This window comes from Lissotriton helveticus, chromosome 1_1, assembly GCF_964261635.1.
Source record: "Lissotriton helveticus chromosome 1_1, aLisHel1.1, whole genome shotgun sequence".
Classification (NCBI taxonomy): Eukaryota; Metazoa; Chordata; class Amphibia; order Caudata; family Salamandridae; genus Lissotriton; species Lissotriton helveticus.
Genome location: NC_136057.1, coordinates 1613210844 through 1613228651, shown reverse-complemented (window position 1 = coordinate 1613228651; position 17808 = coordinate 1613210844). Strand labels below are relative to the sequence as shown.

At 46.7% G+C, this 17808-nt stretch overlaps 1 long non-coding RNA gene across 1 annotated transcript in view; it reads right to left on the bottom strand.

The window, feature by feature from the left end:
- The window catches only part of LOC144773711 (uncharacterized), a 34572-nt gene extending 17366 nt beyond the window's left edge, over positions 1–17206 (bottom strand). The window contains exon 1 of the long non-coding RNA XR_013600054.1: positions 17139–17206. This is a non-coding gene — a long non-coding RNA (uncharacterized LOC144773711). The remainder of the gene's footprint in view (positions 1–17138) is intronic.
- Between the last annotated feature and the right edge of the window lie 602 nt (positions 17207–17808).

Sequence of the window (17808 nt, the reverse complement as noted above, 5' to 3'; positions counted from 1 at the left end):
CATGTTACATTATTCACACCAGACCAGCAATGCCACTAATTGTTGGGTGTGTGGTCGACTCCCCCCTTTCCAGACACTGAAGGGAGTTCTGCCACTCTTTCCTTATCCATTTTCACATAATGGTTCGTGTGGAGCATGGTCCACGTTAACGTCATCCTCAACAGATATGTCTTTTCTTAACAGTACATGTTTTCCAGACAAGCAAGGTCTTCCCCACAGAACAGGGTTAGATCTAGAAAATGAAGTTTATAATCTAGGTAATTATTCTTCGAATTTCATGGTCCTGAATGTTCAGTCTGATACTACTCCAGACTTACCTGCTATGTCAGTATTACCAGTCAAAGGTGAATTATGTGTCCGAAAGAATGGTTCCGTACATGTAGGACATAGTGAGTGTACTACTATCGTCAAGTATAGTGACAGTGGGAAATCTATTTTCAAAGCTTCACGTCATTCTTATTTTGTTTGTGGCCAGACCGCATATGTTCGTCTGCCCCTCGATTGGGAGGGAACCTGTTACATTGCATTCCTACTGCCACCAGTTTTTCTAGCCCCACCTGACTATCATAGGAATTCCCACCTAGTACATACTAGACACAAGAGAAACCTCCCGATTGTCGATTATACTGAAACTGCTCTAGAACAATACATAGATATCAATAAAGGTGTCTTTCCTTATTTAGGTACTGTTGTGAATAGTAAACTGATACGTAGATTAACCAGAACCCTTGAAGCAGTAGTGATTGAGACTACTTCTGCTCTAAGTAACTTAACCGAAGAGCAATCCTTTATGAGAATTGTCATGCTCCAGAATCGTCTCGTCCTTGACGTCATACTGGCCGATAGGGGCGGGGCATGTAGAGTCATCGGATCTAGTTGCTGCATTTTCATTCCTAATAACGCACCGTCTGTTTATTCAGCTATAACCAGACTCCATAAAATTGCCCATATGTTACACCAAGATCCAGGCACCTGGACATGGTCCGGTTGGTTCTGGAATATAATTTCCGCCTGGGGATGGAAAGTATTGTCTTTTCTAGGTATTGCAGTAGCGATCATATTCAGTTGCTGCCTCTGTATACAATGTGGCCCTGCGATTTGTGGCATTTGTGCTACCTCTTGTATTCCTAGTCCCAAGTCCCGTTCTAAATCCCGTTCCAAGAAAATTCGAGACGAGCAAATGATACTGTATGAAATGATAGATGGTATCATGAATATTGATGTTTCCTGATGGAAACGTAGTGACAAGGAGGGAATGTGGAAAAGTAAATTTTGCCATGTTCTGTGTCCCTACGTGTTCCCCATCCTATGTTATGTGTGCATGATTAATATGCATATGTATTCCCCATGTTCGATTAAAGACGCAATTACAGTTGTGTCCATCTCTAGTATGCCAGTTTCCAGTTCTCGTGAATACTATGAATATCAGGCCTATGTAAAGTTACGTTGCCACGTTTCTCAGTGTGCACGTTATTTCATTGAAAAGTCCCCGTTTCTAGGCCTCAAAAGGGCCTGGACACCAGATTCAGCTCCTGTCTCCTGAACCCTCGCTGAGGAGCGATACAGCCCCCACCTGTATCCTCGACCCTTCACTTACTTCCTGCCTCACAGTGCCCGGCTCGGCCTGGCTCTGCCTACGAGTCTGCCAAGAGTATGTTATGATTCTAGTTATCAGTCCAGCCCTCCTTCTCTGCATTCCTAAGCTACTGAATCGCATCAATAGTTTCCGTCATTGTCTAGCCCTTACGTCTCCATGCAAGAGAAATACTGTATTAATGGTCATTTAATATTCTTCATCACGCACTACATGTAGAATAATGCATGCTCCAGTCTTAGAGTCTGTTAGCCTCTCCCCTCCTGACTCTTAGTTTATATCAACATGTTCTCTAAACATCAGATACTAGATAGGGTTTAGGTACATGTCGCCCTGACTCTCCAGACTTCAGTCTCTGCTCCTAGCGCAGAGTTCATAGCCCCCAGCTTCTCCTAGTAATACGTCATTGTCAGTTTGCGCGCACCATTAGGTTAGAGGTCCCGGCTCCTTAGGTAGCCCCCTCCATGTTTCCACCCCATTTATGACATATTCTGTTACGTTTACATCACATGTCTATGTACACGCCTCTTGTTACACCCACTTTCACCCTTATCTTTCGCGACTGCTATTGACCACACCCACTGCTCCGCCTACTGTATTCATTGTAATGCAACTGTTTTAGTATATATGCTTGTGTACTGTTATTAAATGTTAGCGCGCTCATCCCAGATCCAGCCCCGGAAGCTGTCGGGCCTTGCCAGCTCATTCCCTGTCCCCCCTGCAGGGCCCTGCCATCCTATTCCTATGCAGGTTGTTCTGTTCCTGTCCTTATGCTGTATTAAACCTGCAAACTCCTACTACCTCGAATCTTGACTCTTATTTATTGAGCTATCTGTTATTACTATGTCCAGTAAAACCTAGATCCGGTATTATTTATTTATATACCACAAGGGAATCACTTTATGGGGACAGCAAGTTCATAAGATTATCACTTTATGGTGAGGGCATTTTTCCAAACCTCTCCGTTCCCTAGATCTATAACCTTATTGTTAGTTATGTGTACATCCATTTATTTCCTTTTCATATGTAACAAACTGAATCTAACAGCATTATTCATCATCTCTCAACACATCCACATATGCTCTGCAGGGGTGCGTACAACAGAGAATCCTTACTGAAGCTGCAAGCAGTAAGTGCCCTGTTCTAACCTATCCTTAGGTATTTGTGAGTAAATTAAATGTATTAAAAAAAAATATATATATATATATATATATATATATATATATATATATATATATATATATTGCTGCAAATAATTATATTTATTTATATAAAAATTGTGAAATGTATCCCTTTATCGCCCACGTTACTGGAAACATCTTCCACTTTAGTGGAAACATGATATTCTCCTTGGCCATGTCTGATATCTTCATCCTGAAACACTGGGCACAATAGCACTGATACCATACTCTTATCTACTCTCTGGTATCTATGCTGCACCCCTTGATAATGTTATTCAGTGGGATAAACCCCACTCTGCATTTCTCCTACAAAGGTATTATTTCTCAAGTAAACAGTGATGTAACCATCTGCTCCTAACAGAATATGCAATATTTCCTTTAGCTAATGGTACCTAAAACAGATCTGTGGTGTCCAATCTAGTTCCAGGAAGGCATAATCAAGGTAATAATTTCATTGTAACAACTAGGTAAATTCTTCAATTTATTAAATGTAGTTAAATTACTAATGCCGATATCCTGAATATTGTTAACATGAATTGAGGATTCATTTATCCCTAATTTTCCTAGGCACATGATAGCCTCAGACATCATCAGAGTCAAGTTTATTTTAACATTCTCATAAATTAGCACATTTCAAACATGTTATGATCTTATTTGTAAATTACCTGTAGTGTTTAACCCTATAATGTTAGAATCAGGAAATGTAATTAACACAAAGGAATTTAAGTTGTTTAAACTACTCTTCAACATTACAAGCAGTTAATATATCTATGTGTTTCTAATCTGAAAGAAACAGGTTAGTATTAGATTCCTTACCTTAGAATATCCCCAGGCGTCAGACTGGAACCGGAAATTTTCGAGCTGCAGTACCCATGCGCGTCGGTAGGCGTCGTCCGCGTCTCCGCGTCCGTCATCGGCGTCGTGGGCGCCGTGATGACGTCGTCGGAGTACTTAGACGCCGCCTCCGCTCGCTGGCGTCAGTTCTTCTTTTTTCCGCACCAGCAAGCGCAGATCCGGAAAAAGTTGTACCCTAGTCAATTTTTGACTAACTTTTTATGATACTTTTTGATCTACTTTCGAAGTCTCTCGACTCTGACGGTGCCGGTAGGGATGCCCGGGTTCAAGCCCTGCGCCGACTGCAACCGACTGACGTCGGTTACCGACCCCCATCGCCGGGGCACTGTCTAGGCCCGGGCCACGACGACAAGTCGTGCTCCGACTGCCGGGCCCTGACGTCTAAAGCTAGACGGGAGCGGTCCCGTAAGCGACTCGAGCTTCGGCAGTCCGCCCCGCGCCGCTCGAGGGACCGGTCGCGGGGCTGGAGTCACGACAGTTCCGGGAGTCGTCATCAGTCTTCGGGCTCGAAGTCCTCAGGTAAGAGGCACAAGAAGACGAAGAGGCACCATCGCTCTTCTGACTACCCCCAACACTCGCACGATGCGGCCGGGGGTCCAGGCGCCGCCCACGTGGCTCCGCAGGTGTCGCGGCCTGCTCCATACCCGCCGGTCCCTAGGCAGAACGCGACGCCTGGGGGAGATTGATGACTTCCTCGTGGCCATGAGGTCGCTCGCTCCTTCGGGCCAAGCGGTCCCGACTGGGTCCCCACGCGGGCCGGGTGCTTCAGCCCCGGCACCGCCGGGTGCTTCGGCCCCGGCGCCGTCGGCGACTTCGGTCCCGACGCTGCAGGGCCCCACTGGATCCGGCTCCGGATCTGGGTCGCCGCCGGTCGACCTCACGACCTCTCCGGCGCTGGCCCCAAGGGTGTCGCCCCTGGCGCCGTCCCAGGACGACGCGGTCTCTGTTCCTGCCCTCGATTCGGGACCGGCGTCGGAGCGGCGCCGATGGGAGATTTTTACTTCTACGACCCGGCCCCATCCTTTGAGCCTGAGTACCAGGCGATGGGTGACGAGGGGGATTGGGAGGGGTCTGAGGACCCTCTGGCACGTGAGTGTCAGTCTTCTGCGGACTGGACAGGAGAGCTTGGGGATGCCAGTGGTCTGGACACTTTGCCAGACACTGGTTTTGTCTCCCCTCCTAGCGTGGCTACAGAGGAGGGGGCTGCCTATAGCGTGGTGCTGATGAGGGCGGCCAAGGCCTTGGGCCTTGAGCTCCCCGTCGCGGCCGTGAGGACTAACCTCCTCACTGAGGTCCTTAAACCGCAGGCAAGCTCGGCCGAGCCTCTGCTGCCGTTCAATGAGGCCTTATCAGACATTCTTCTGGGCACTTGGTCCAAGCCCGCTACAGGTCAGCCTGTGGATAGGAACCTGGCCAGGCGCCACCGCCCGGCTCCGGGCGACCCTTGCTTTCTGTCTACCCACCCCACCCCCGAGAGCCTGGTCATCCAGGCCTCTAATTCCCAGACCGCATTCCCGTTGGCTCCCCCCGACCGGGAATCCAAGAGGTACGAGCAATACGGAAAGAAAGTATTCTCCTCCCTGAGTTTAGGATTGCGGTCAGTCAACACCGCATGCCTCTTGGGCCGCTACACCCACTCTATGTGGGATACGGTCGCGGACGTGCTGCCAGAATGCCCGGTGGAGGTCCGGGCTAAACTCGGCCAAGCCCTTGTGGAGGGTCGAGATGCGGCGCGTTATTCCATCCAGTGTGGGCTGGACACTACTGACTCACTAGGCAGAGCGATGGCAACGACGGTGGCGATTCGTCGCCACGCCCGGTTGAGGTCTGCCAATTTCTCGGTTGATGTCCAAAACACACTTATGGACATGCCGTTTGATGGCCGTCGCCTCTTCGGCGACAAAGCTGACCATGCTTTTCGCCCCTTTCGTGGCCAAGGAAGGGGCGCCCCCACACGTCCTGCCAGCCACAGGCCGCAGACTACCATCCAGCGCGGTGGCGGACGTGGAAACCGCCGTGGCGGCGGTCCGGGACAACGGCGAGGCCAGTCCACACCTACCCCTGCAGCATCCTCCTCAAAGCCCTCCTAGTCCGTGCTTTCAGGCCCATGTGATGCCAGTGGGGGGCAGGGTTCGCCATCACCACCTCCACTGGCACACTGTCACATCGGACAGGTGGGTGCTGCAAATCGTCCGAAGGGGCTACTCCCTCCCCTTCGAGGCGACCCCTCCAGCCATGCCACCGCAGTACCACCGCGTGTCAGGGGATCACTTGCAACTTCTGCAAGAGGAAGTTACGGCCCTCTTGGCCAAGGGGGCCATCGGGCGCGTTCCTGGGCCAGAAGTAGGGTGTGGTTGTTACTCCCACTACTTTCTGGTACCCAAGAAAGGCAAAGGGGGCCTACGCCCTATCTTGGATCTAAGGAACATTAACAGCATCCTCCGGAAGGAGAAGTTCAAGATGCTGACACTGGCTCAGGTCTTAGCTGCCCTGGACCCAGGAGACTGGATGGTAGCGTTGGACTTGCAGGACGCTTATTTTCATATCCCCGTCCTGCCGGCCCACCGGCGCTACCTGCGGTTCACGGTAGGCCACGAGCACTTTCAGTTTACCGTGCTCCCCTTCGGCCTTACCAGCGCCCCACGGGTGTTCACGAAAGTGATGGCGGTGGTCGCAGCTCATCTGCGCTGGTTAGGGGTTCCAGTCTTCCCCTACCTCGACGACTGGTTGTTGAAGGCGGGCTCGCCCCAGACAGTTGTCAGCCACCTCCAGACTACGGCGGACCTCCTGCATCTGCTGGGGTTCTCCATCAATGTGCCGAAGTCACACCTGTGCCCCTCTCAGAAGCTCCTCTTCATCGGAGCGGTTCTGGACTCGGCGCAGTTTCGGGTTTATCATCCCGAGCAGCGGGTTCGGGATATTCAGGCACGGATTCCGATCTTTCAGCCTTTATCCCGAGTCTCGGTCAGGTTGAAGCTGCGGCTTCTGGGGCTGATGGCCTCCTGCATCCTTCTGGTGCATCACGCCCAGTGGCGGATGCGGGCTCTGCAGTGGGACCTGAAGTTTCAGTGGGCCCAGCATCAGGGCAACCTGTCCGACCACGTCCTGATCTCGGAAGGCACTGTGAGACAGTTGCAGTGGTGGCTCACGGACCGCGATTGGGTCAGCGGCAGATCCTTCTCCCTACCCCAACAGGAGCACGTAGTTGTGACGGACGCGTCCCTCCAGGGCTGAGGGGGCCACATGGGAGAGGCGGAGATCAGAGGCCTCTGGTCTCCGGCAGAATCCCGGCTCCACATCAACCTTCTGGAGCTGCGGGCGATCCGGCTTGCACTGAAGGCATTCCTCCCCTCTGTCCGGGGGAATGTAGTGCAGGTGTTCACGGACAACACCACCGCCATGTGGTACTGCAACAAACAGGGCGGGTGGGGTCGTGGACCCTATGCCAGGAGGCTCTGCGCCTCTGGCAGTGGCTGGAACATCAGGGCGTGACCCTGGTGGTTCAACACCTGGCAGGTTCTCTGAACGCCAGGGCGGACAAACTCAGCCGTCGGTGCATGATGGATCATGAATGGCGTCTGAACTAGGACGTGGCGCAAGGCCTCTTTCAGCAGTGGGGAGAGCCTTGGTTAGATCTATTCGCCACAGAAGAGAACGCGCAATGTCATCAGTTCTGCGCATTGGAATTTCCAAGGCGGCACTCGCTCGGAGACGCTTTTCGTCGCGAGTGGAGTTGCGGTCTGTTGTACGCCTTTCCGCCTATACCACTTCCACCTATACCACTTCTGCCCAGAGTGCTGAAGAAGATCAAGCGCGACCGGGCCCAAGTCATCCTTGTGGCTCCGGACTGGGCACGAAGATACTGGTATCCCGAGCTACTCAGCATGTCAGTTGATTCCCCGATTCGTCTGCCTCTTCAGGAGGACCTTCTGTCGCAGCAGCAGGGGACGGTCCTCCACCCGAACCTGTCCAGTCTCCACCTCCATGCTTGGAGATTGAGCTGCGACAGTTGAGGCCATTTGACTTGCCTCCTGAAGTCTGTGACGTAATTCTGGCAGCCAGGCGTCCCTCCACAACATCGATATACGCCTGCAGGTGGAACAAATTTGTGGCATGGTGCACAGCAAAGGCTGTGGATCCTCTTTCTGCCCCTCTTTCAGAGGTTCTCCTCTTCCTTCTTTCTCTTGCCCAGCAGGGCTCTGCTCTGGCACTATCAAGGGCTACCTTTCTGCCCTTTCCGCTTTCTTGAGGCTACCTGATCAGCCTTCTTTGTTCAAGTTTCCAATTGTTAACAGATTTTTGAAGGGCATCACTCATATGTTTCCCCCTGTTCCTTTCGTGATGCCCCAGTGGGACTTGAATCGGGTTTTCACTTACCTGATGTGCGCTCCCTTTGAGCCACTTCATAACTGTCCTCTTCGCCTTCTTACTCTGAAGACTGCTTTCCTGGTTGCCATCACCTCTGCCAGGAGAGTGAGTGAGCTCCAGGCCCTTTCCTCTAAACCTCCTTTCCTTTCTGTCCATCCGGACAAGGTTGTGTTGCGGACAAGACCCTCTTTCCTGCCCAAAGTAGTCACAGCCTTCCACATCGGGCCTTCCATCACCTTGCCCACCTTCTTTCCGCCTCCGCATCCCTCTAAAGAGGAAGAGCGGCTCCATCGTCTGGACCCAAAACGTGCGCGGTCATTCTATCTAGACCGCACACGCCAGGTCCGGGTGGATGACCAACTCTTTGTTGGTTACGTGGGCGCTAAGAAGGGGCGGGCGGTGCACAAACGGACCATCTCTCGTGGGTCGTGTTGTGCATCAAGGCATGCTACTCTTTGGCTAAAAAGGAGCCTCCTGTTGGGCTGAGGGCCCATTCCACTCGGGCCACTGCGGCTACTACTGCCCTGGGCCGGGGAGTACCCTTGCAGGACATGTGTCAGGCAGCTACGTGGGCCTCGCTGCACAGGTTTGCAAAACACTACTGCCTGGACAGCCAAGTCCGGAGGGATGGCTTCTTTGGCCGTTCCGTCCTCCAGGACTTTCTGGTGTGATCATTGGTTCGCAGACCCACCACCGGGGTTGGTATTGCTGGGGTATCTATTCCAAGGTAAGGAATCTAATACTGACCTGTTTCTTTCAGATGCACAAGTTACTTACCTTCGGGAACGATATATCTGTAAGAAACAGTAGTTAGTATTAGATTCCTTACCGCCCCACCCATCCTCCCCGTTCTGCGAACCGATATCTAGGGTTGAGTTCACCCCCTTTCAGGGCCCTAGTTTCATGGCACCAGTGTCGGTTTTTATCATGGCTCTGCGTTTCTGGCGCGGAAAAGCTGTGTATAAGAACTGACGTCAGCGCGCGGAGGCGGCGTCTAAGTACTCCGACGACGTCATCACGGCGCCGACGACGGACGCGGAGCCGCGGACGACGCCTACCTTGGGTACTGCTACGCAAAAATTTCCAGATCCAGTCTGACGCCTGGGGATATTCTAAGGTAAGGAATCTAATACTAACTACTGTTTCTTACAGATATATCGCTACCGAAGGTAAGTAACTTGTGCTTTAGAATAAGTTGCACTGGAGTTTGCATTTGCTTAACACGTGTTATTTGCTGTAGGCCAAAATAGAAGCAAATCTGCTGAAAAGGAATATGTTGCCCGTTCAATCAAACACAGCCCTGTACACACACATAGTGGCTAACCTCAGATCAAAAATGCGACGTTACCCCATGTGACTTATTTGTTCAAAGAAACTTCTCCAGAAGGCTGTGTGCCTCCGTGGTGATATTTTAAAAGGTACGATCATATTTGAAAGTATCTCTCGAGACGCATGACTGAAAAGCATTTCCTTCTCCGTGCCTGTCCTGATATTTGAAAGGTAGGATCTAACTTCTCCTGTTTTTTTTATACTTATTTTTATTTGTGTGCAGTGTGCTTCCTAGCACCTAAAGAATTGGCATAATGCGCCCAGAACTATTGTGCATTAAGGCGTGCAATGTAATTCAGGTCTCTAGAGCTACTATTTGCATTACTTTTGATAGCCTTTGTATTTGACACTGCAGCCATTCGGCCACACTACATTTTAAGTTTGTCACTAAGAGACAGTAATATTGGTGTTGTTAAATAAACTAATATTCACACTTTTTATGTGGTGCAACAACATATTTTAACCAGTTAGAGATAAATCTTAGTATCATGTATCTAAGGAGAGTCAAATCTACTCCACATCAATGATAAATTCAGCTTACACTACTGTCATTTTGAGTTTTCTTGAAATGTCATAATAAAGTGCATATGCCACAAGAGTGCTGCAACATTTTGGATCTATTTTTAATATTTGTTATGTCCTAGTTTTATAAAAACACACAAATTCGTTTTTCTCTGTGAGGCCTACTTTTTTCTATTTAGTGCCTTTTTCTACGGAAAGTCACTGAGCTAACCAGGTCTGTCTCAGACAAAACTGCTTGCTCTGTGCTCCTAAAATCACCCTTTACAAATCTATTCCAGCCTGACCCTAGGACCTTTTCTGCCCTCTTTGACACGTCCTGGTTAACAGCTGCTGCCAAAAGCCTCCGATTCTTAAATGTTGTAAGCTCTGACTGCACTACTGATGGTGGTTCCAGTATAAATTTGTACACACAAAGTTTAGTAATATGAGGCTATGTATAATGCTCCCAGAATGTTCTCTTATTATATGCAAATATTTGCAGATGCTTGAAAGCAAGTGTGATTATTCTTTGCTTTCAAAATAAAACGTTTACAAAATGCAAGAAAGAAAAAAAACATTTTGCTAAACTACTGTAATATTTTAGGAATCATATCTTTGCAGCATTATTTAGTAACATATTGATGTATGCTAGTATTTCCCAAAAATATTCATAATGGAAAATCAGTTTAACCTGTTTAAATACATTTAAGAAAAATAAACAAGCATTGCCAAAGCCAGTAGGTCTGAAATTGGAGGTCAGTCTTTTTTTTAATTTATTTTTTTAGGCATGGTTTTTGTGAAACCCATGTCAGTGTTGGAGCTGCTGGGCCCTCGCCATTCTAACAAGCATTGGCGAAAGCAAAAATCGTTTTTGGTCTCAAAAAGTACACATTGCCACAGGAGTTCTGGGCACTGTACAAAACTACTTTGTGTGTCAATAAGCTCCTTGTGAAAGAGCAGAATAATGTCACTCACAGTGATGCCAGCTGATAGAGAGAGAGAGTGACAGGCATCATTTTAATATACACAAAAGGTCATGGATAACACTAGGCCTAATTGGAGGCCCAATTATTAAAGAAAGTCTCAAAAGTGCATGCATGGCATATATCCTTGCATATACATGGTTTCATTGAATTCAGAAGAATTTACAGAAGTAGGCCAAGAAATAGTACTCCTAGAAAATATTTGTGAACTGCATTTTTCCATGAGCAAATTTACATGTGTAGATTTGCTCATGTGAAAATCTTAATGTTTCCAAGTTCACTTTTCCTCCAACCACTTTTTTCCTAACCCTGAAAGATGTTTTACGACTGCCACTGTCAAGAGTAAATTTCCAAACTTTCTCATTATGAGTGCAGCCACTTAACATATTTTATGTCATTCATATTCTTACCGTCATTTGAATTTTTCTCTCCTGACATTTTTTTCAACAGCTTTCTAGTGAGCTTAACATGATTTTCATCTGAGATCCTGTCTTGTGACATTTTGAATTTTTACTCATAATGTGCGCTTACAGCCAGAAAGATAAATTCAAAAGGTCTCCTACATGGGAAAAGTTGTTAGGTAGTGGAGAGAATGAGTTAATAAGAGGGAAATCAACAGTAATGGACCAGCCAGAGACATCACATATAAAACCAATTTCCTTCTCTCATGCACTAATGCGCTCCATTTTTTATATCAATCAAGGAAAGATAGAGGTCCAGTACTGAAGATCAATACCCTTCCAATGCAGTGATTCATCCATGACATAACTACGCATATTTCAAAATGATTCCCTGTGTTCCGGTGCAACCAGCAAATCAGAAGCTCCACTCAATATATTCTGGGAGGGTTTCTTTTTGTGGGTAAAATCAATACCCCCTACTAGCATAGGGTCTCCTGAAAATTGATTGTAAAAAAAACCCTAAGGGTCTAGCCATTTGTCAATATTTATTGACATAAAGTAACTTAGTTACTTATTAGTCACCTGCTTCACTCTACTTCTTATATGTGTAGGTACACATAAATTATCCTCTAACCCAGGCTCTCCTGCAGTGTATGCCACATATCAATTAGTGTATTGATACAGGGAATATTTTTTTTTACAAATTCTCTACAGTCCCCTGTCTTTTTTAAATGCCACTCAATGCACATTTTATTAATACTATGTGTTAAATACACATTTGAAAGACTGAAAGGTCTCTTGCAGCAAGGCAAGTTAGTTATTTAGCGTACATCTCACTTACCAACTAGTGACATCACAGTCCTCCAATGTTCCCACTCTCTGACACCATTTTGATGGGGACATACTGGCACCATTCCAGGAGCAAATGAATGAAACTCACCAGACATAGCAGGTTTGCTCAAAAACAGAGTGAAATTTATTTATTGGTATCAAAAGCATTCATCATTGCTAATAGAACGGAGGGGAGGTGAGAAATGGGATGCATGTGCTATTGTGGCAGACATTTTATGAGACGGGCTCCTGCTTGTTGTGCAGGCCTAGTTTTTGACAACTGTGATGATACAGGCAGGAAGTGTGGGCCTGCCATCCTTTCATTTGTAGGCAATTGTGATGTGTTTTGTGTCCAGTCGGCCCCTCTGAGACAGTTGGGCGAGGTGCCACTTTGGCTGCTGCGCTGGAGATATCTCTGCTCCCGTCTGTAGAGAGTATGAGCTGTGGCTGATGAGGACTGTGTTAATTGTCAAGCTAGCCTGCTTCTTTGTTTTGTGGATGTGCACCTGAGCGGCTCTTCTTCCATCCAGAGCTGCCTATAGAGGAGTAGTGTTTTGGAAGGGCAGGGATGCGATGTTCCATAATTCTTAAGAGGATCATGACAGTCGCTCCGTTTATCAGTTCATTTCAAAATCAACAGTATTCAGGATATGAGTGGGTGCACTCTAGGTATATAGCAGACTGAATCGCATGGTAGAATGTGAACACTGAAGGAATTGGCAGGGTGCTATGCATGGTCCATGGTATTGGCTAAGTTTAAGGTACCAATATATTTATGTGGGCGGCACCCAGTTGAGGCACTATGGATGGGAGGGGGGGGTGGGTCGTTTTCCTTACTTTGCTAATGGTATGCTCCTGTCTTGTGTCTTTTTCGTTAGCAGTACTGTTTTGTTGGCCTGCACCTCTATAAAATGATACTGATAATGCCTTGTAGCATTGACACTCCGTATATCCTGGGACTACTATGATAAGAGTCTCAGCCTCTGCTAATGCATGTGCTAACCCTGTGCCACAGGTACCCACACTAATAATTAATTCTTTGCAAATTACTGAGAAGATGAGCTTGTATGTGAGCGAAGTAAGCGGGAATTGGTCTAGCAGGTATTCAGTTAACTCAAACTCCTTAGGTATGGGTAGCATTTTCATGGTAGGCTGAGCCTATTGTTGCCAGAGTATTAAATGCGTAGATGGATCATGGCAGTGCCCCTGTCATCCGCATCTTTGGCAAGGAACGTTCAGCAGGATTCAAAGGCCGCATGATGCAGCAGTACGGGCATGATTCGCTGAGGTTGTGCATTTTTGCGTAGCTCAGCAAAGCCTACATTGACTCTACATGTTACACTCCCACGTGAGGCATTGACAAGGTGTAGCGTCCAAGGAGTTTCTTGGACAGCAACTGGATCCTTTGTCACTTTCCTGTGGGCGCAGAAGGAGTTACAGAGATGCAGGTGCAGGACTGTTGACCTCACACACACCAGCCCATGCGTAGTGGGCGCAAGCTAAGCACAGGCCCTTGGTAGGAGGAAGATGGGTGTATGGGAGTGCCTGAGGGAGGTATCCTAGCGGGCAGACGGGCCCCTGCACAAGCCCTCCTGATATGGCTGGTGGGGGAGGGGTGCATCAGGGGTAAAAGGTTTTTGCTGCAGGATGGAGTGCATCTCTCCAAAATTAGAAATGAAATGTATCTGGAAAACCTATTAGCTTGGTTAGAGGGACCTTGGAGATGCAAGGGGGGTGTGCAGATAGTCGGTCAACTATGCTGGCCTGTGGCAGTAAGGTTATGATTGGTGGGCATATTTTTTCGGTCCTTAGTAGGCATCACCATTGTCAGATGAGGATGCCTGTGGGAGGGGACAGTTGGTCTTTCTTGGTACTCCAGGGGGCAGTTACAGCTAGTAGGCTGGAAGGGTGCGGGATGGGGACATTCCGCTTCCGGTAGGTATTTTGGGCCAACCCCCGCACAAGGCGCAGTGGCGCAGGAAACTTGGCATGACAGCACAGCCCCTTGGAAATAATATTGAGGGCATAGGGGGTGCCTGGGGAGGTAACCTCTGGCAACTGGGCCCACTGCGCAAGACACTCCGGTAGGAGGGTGGGCCCTCGTACATCTTGGACTAGTCATTCACCTTGCCATAGGCTCAAACAGGGATACCAAGAAAATGGATTGATTGTTGAACATTTAGCTTAACCCCTTGCATGCTGCGCACATTTTTGGGCTGTGCAGGTGATTTAAATAGTAGGCGGGATTCGGACGGCCCCCGGCCGTCCTCCGCACACGTCCACCACGACGTCGGACGGCATGCAAGGGGTTAAGACAGGAATGGTTATGTATTAGAAACATGTTAAGGATAGCCAACTGGAATACTCTATATATCAATGTAATACTGTACATATCAATGTAATGGACTGGACTTTTCTGCATATTATAAATATAAAAATGAATGTTTTGTTATTTTAATAATAAAATACGGCCTGGTTTTACGACCCCCTAACCCAAGCCACTGTGTGTTGCTTTTCCATTGTGGATGCCTTGGGGGGTGGGAAGTGGAGGGTATGTGGTTCCCTAAGGTCAACAAGTGAGCAGGTAAAAGGTATGTCCAGGAGTGGGGGGACTAGGCAATACCTCGCCATATGGTTCTAACTGATCTAGAGATGGAGTCAAGATGGAAGGTGGAAACAGTCTGATAAGTTAGAATAATTATCAGATGATTACGCTGTTCCTGCAAAATACTTATTCAAATGTAGTTTGCGAAAAAAAGTCTAGAATGTCTTTGTGCAATTCAAATATGTTGATTTTAGAGTGATGTACAAAGGATAACCCTTTATATAGCAAGGAATTAATAGAAGGATCAATTTTGGTATGAGATAAATCGAAAATAGGTATTAATTTCCCTGTCTTCAGTATTGGGCATTTCAGGTCTCTAACATTTGAAAGTTGTTTGGTAGGTAATGGATCTGTTGGTAGTTGCCCCTGTAGTTGGTCTGGTACCGAAATTTTTGACGGATCCTCCCTGTCCCTTGCCTGGCTAAAAAAGGATGTGCTTCTGACTGGTTAATGTCAAATGGATATTGTCTTCCTGCTTGATCGAATTCGTGTGAACCTCCCTCATTATCGGAATCTGAAAAAGTCAGTACTTTCTTATGTTGGTTATTAGGCGAAAATGATCTGTCGTTAAACTGGTCCTGATTATAATATTGTTGTGCCAGGATATGCATAGGTTCTCTCGAGTGGTATACCTGATGTCTTTTTTCAACTTATCTGTTTTCCTCTTTGTGAGGTAATCTGTAAACAATGCTAATTCACTATCTACTTTCTCCAGTTTTTTCTTCGCATCTTCTAATGCATTTTTCTTTTTGATCTTATCTTCTAATTCTGATAATTCACTCGTCAATATTTAGATGAATTATTTGGCTGTTTCTACTAGTCACAGGTCTCGAGAACAGTAGTTCGCTGTCATGGACCACTTTTCAAAAAATTGGCGGATATTGACAATTAGGCCTGGAATATTTATTACTCTCTGGGCCTTGAGGAATAACTCTGGCTCTTAAGTATTCCAACATAAATTATTTATGTGCTTCTATCCTCTCAATTTTCTTTTTTTTATAAATCAATGTATTGAAATCTTCATTATTGGATGGGTTCCTTTTACTCAGATTATCAAATTGTGTGTGCGTACCTACCAGTTTGACATAATCTTCATCTGTAAATCCAAATTTTTTAAGGCTCTCCGTGTTAAGTGCTCCGACTCCCTTTACTGATATGAGAGGTGCTATAAAGCAAATAAAATACATATGAGAGAGGGACTACGGAGAGATGAGAGGCACAGTTGGAAAGTGATAGTGGGGGGATCTTTGAAGAACCCTGACAAAGATTGTCATATCCTGGTGCATATTAGGGTCATCACATAATTTACTATGCTTTAAAAGCTAATACAATTGAATATATTTAATGAAAATGTGTTTTAGGATGCACCATTTCCCACAATTGTTTTATGGGGAGACCCCTTTCCCACAACCCTCTTTGTAGTGTTCAGGCTAGCGCATGCACTCGCTGTGCACCATACGGGGCTCGTCTGACAAAATTTGCCAGGGCTGCTTTGGGTTCCCAGTCCAACCCTGGAAACTAGTGAGTCTGAGATTGATTCTTTATACTTTTAACTTGATTGGATCACTTTGGGGGAACTATGTATAAGTGTAGAAAATATTAGAATAGTGTGCATTAAGCTGCAGCAAAGAAGGTTATAGTTTAAAACTCTTTTAGAACGCTTACTGAGCAGAGCAGAGTAGGAGATTTAAAGTACTAGCTTTACGGGAGTACTTATGGGTTTTTTTTAAAAACATTTTATTGGTCTTTTACAGTTTTAATATTCACAATCAACATGAATTATAACTGTAGAGTACTTATGTTCTTAATGTTTCCCCTTGAGGTGATTTTATATTTCTACCATTTGTTTATATGACTTTTATTGATTTGAACTTCATATTTACTAATGTATTCATGTATCGATTGACATTAATTGGATGATTTCCAATCAGTAAATAGTTTAACCTTTTAATAAACCTTTAAGGTTTGAAACTTATCAGTTACCTGCCTTTCTTGTGAAGTCTAATGTGCTTTTTGTTATTTAAATGTACTGATCTAATGACTAGCTTTAGTTGTGCACTTCGATTCATTAGATAGTGTTTTATGGGCACAGAGAAAAGCGCAAACAACATTTTTTTTCCAGCTCCCCAAGATTGATTGCAGAAGTTAAAGAGAAGCTTCAAGATAGACAGAAAGAGAGGTAGGGAGAAGGTAGATAGAGAAAGCGATCAGAGAGGGAGAAGAGAATAGAGATGGGGAAGAGAAGAGAGAGAATGAATCAATGGAAAGCGAGAGATTGTGCGGAGATATAAAGGGAGTGGGACTGATTTTAGCGGTTTCGCCAGGGCTGAATTGTTTCCCCATCTCATGTGATGTATTTTATCAAGATGTCCTGATTCTTGGGAAATATTAAGCTCCCTCTCTTCATACTGGCAATGCCACCGTCCCCCGATTTTATTGCAGAAAATCACCCTCTTCCTGTTTTTAAAATGCAATAAGATAGTAACCCACCGAGGTTTTTCGATCCCTCAAGCTTCCGAGTAGCGTTTTTGTTTGAACTGTTTTCTTTTCCACCGCCGACCTGCTGAGGGCGTGGTGACCCGGAAGCGTGCTCTCTCCCAGGTTCACTTCCATGTCGGATGTGCTGCTCGTCGGGCGAGGGCGTGAAGCCCTTCCGCTGCTACCTACAGGGGCGTTTCTGCGCCCACCTCACCCTCCTTCTGCCTTGAATGTCTCTGCCGGTGCCCTACAGCTCCTTTGTGCCTCGGCGACCTGCGCCAGGCTGTGAAAGTACAGTGCGAAGTCTGCTGCGCCCAGACCCCGCACGAGGACTTAGACATTAGCTGACCATCTCAGGGGCCATATGTCGGCTGAAACGACGTTCTATAGGGTAAGGGGTGGGTTAAAATATGTATTCTGTAAAAGAGGGCTTCCAGTGAGTTTACATTCCGGCGTGACGAGGCAAACGCACTAGCCAAATGCAGAAAATCTGTGGACATGCCTAATGCGGGAATCCCAGTGTAAGTAAAAGAATAGACAATCATAGATGTTAATACGCCGGCAATGGGCACCGAAAAGGCACATGCATTCCTCCTTTGGTGTGAAACCTTGAGGTAACTCGGACTCCGGCTTGGAACTGTCATGTCATTGTCTTCTCTTAAAGTGTACCTAGCGGTGTAAC